We start from the raw sequence: 1,793 nt of genomic DNA on the forward strand, positions 1-1,793 counted from the left end.
GTGTCTTCTGTCACCTGCACCTCGGCGCCCTTCGTAAGTTCCTGGTTGTACTATGCTCTGATTGCTAGGCTTGTGATCCGGGAAAATGTTAGTTATACCGAAGTCGGACTTTCTGATTTCTCTCCTCTCAGGAACTTAACACCCTGCTGGGCTCAAAGTCTTGATGGACGATGAACGTGTTTTCCGTATTTTCCGCTTCACTTAGACTTTGAGAGAGGCCTACTCTTTTCACTGCAGGCCAAAGACGTTATTTACAACGTGTGCGAAAGTCATTCGGTGGGCCTGGAAATGAACTCATGTGAAGGCACGTTTGAAGTGTCAGAAAAAAATATTGCCAGCAGTTTAGAACACCTAACGTTGTCAGTGAAAATTATGGTTGTTTAAGGGGCCACTGATTCTCGAAGTCTACCTACCCTTTCTCGGCAGAAGGTTCCCCTGCATACCAGCCATGTAATTTGACAGAAACGGGATTCAAACCCAGGATCTTCAACTCTGGGGCACTATCATACGTAAAGAGTAGCACAGTGATAGAAATGTGAGTACAGAAAGATACAGATATGCATCGATGACAAGCATAGTCATGCATACGGTGTAATATTTATGGAATACGTAAATATTAGATGCATAGACTTATATGTGTTCTGGATCTTAATGTGTGCATATTTGTGTGACTACAGAGTGACTGATGCATAATTGCGTTTAACGGGCTATAATCAAAGCTGGCTTGGGGCTTATTTGATTTTTCCTCTAGCCTGAGTTGTTTGGAGATGGGAGAAGTTATCACAGGAGTCTTTTAAAAGTTTTTTTTTTCTTCTCTTTCATTTTCTTGAAAGAGAGAGAAAGAGAGAAGCAGGAGAAGGGCAAAGAGAGAGGGAGAGGAAGAATCTCAAGTAGGCTCCACCAGTGCAGAGCCCGATATGGAGCTTAATCTCATGAACTGTGAGATCCTGACCTGAGCCGAAATCAAGTCTGTCCCTTAATTGACTGAGCCCCCCCAGGGCCCCCAGGAGTCTTTCAAAATAGGGAAAGAGGGGGCTTGACTGGCTCAGTCAGTAGAACATGCAACTATTCATCTCAGGGTTGTGAGTCCAGCCCCATGTTGGGTGTAGCGATTACTTAAAAATATATATATTTTGATAAAATAAAATAGGGAAGGGACTTATTAAAGGAGCAAGGTCCAGAAGGGCCTATGTGTTCTGGACAGACCCCAGGCTTCTCAAGCTGCTAGAGAGGAAGTGGGCAAGGAGGACTTCGAGGGAATTTGGCTGAGCTGCACCTGAACTGGAGGTAGTCTTCTAGACAGTGGAGGAGGGCAGAGGTGCTCACACCACCCTCATACCCAGCCACTTTCGTATTCCTTACCCACTATTTTCTCACTGTGCCTTTCCTAATTCCTGAAAATTCTTTGGCTCCCAATTTATCTACATTCTTAGGAGCAAAGGGTTAATCGTGGGAAGAGCTGAAGCTCCAGTACTCCAGTTGGACCATCCCTTGACTCTCACAGGACATGAACTTTTCTGGAATGCACCTCATTCAGTCAGCTCAAGCCACTCTACCCCACCTCAAGGCCGATTTCAAAATGACAAACTGAAAAAAGAAAATAAAGAAGAGTGGAAAAGAGCATAGTGCCAGCCGTAAACATTTTGGAAGCAAGTAATGTTTATCTTTTATGGAAGTTTCCTGTGGGCCTAGTACAGCCTGACCCATTACAAATCAGAAACTGTCCCAATTCTCTGTGGTAGCTGCCAGTCTTCACCGTTGGCTGTCCCACTCACCGCCCCCCCCCCCCCCCC

At 45.2% G+C, this 1,793-nt stretch overlaps 1 protein-coding gene across 7 annotated transcripts in view; it reads left to right on the forward strand.

The window, feature by feature from the left end:
* The window catches only part of MTRF1 (mitochondrial translation release factor 1), an 88,261-nt gene that overhangs the window by 991 nt on the left and 85,477 nt on the right, over positions 1 to 1,793 (forward strand). The window contains exon 1 of one of the 7 annotated variants that reach the window (XR_013335536.1): positions 90 to 535. The exons of the other annotated variants lie outside the window; for them this stretch is intronic. The gene's annotated coding sequence lies outside the window, so the exon portion shown is untranslated. Of the gene's footprint in view, positions 1 to 89; positions 536 to 1,793 lie in introns of those variants that run through there. 7 annotated transcript variants of the gene reach the window in all.

This window comes from Crocuta crocuta, unplaced genomic scaffold (genome assembly GCF_008692635.1).
Source record: "Crocuta crocuta isolate KB4526 unplaced genomic scaffold, BGI_CrCroc_1.0 scaffold75, whole genome shotgun sequence".
NCBI lineage: Eukaryota > Metazoa > Chordata > Mammalia > Carnivora > Hyaenidae > Crocuta > Crocuta crocuta.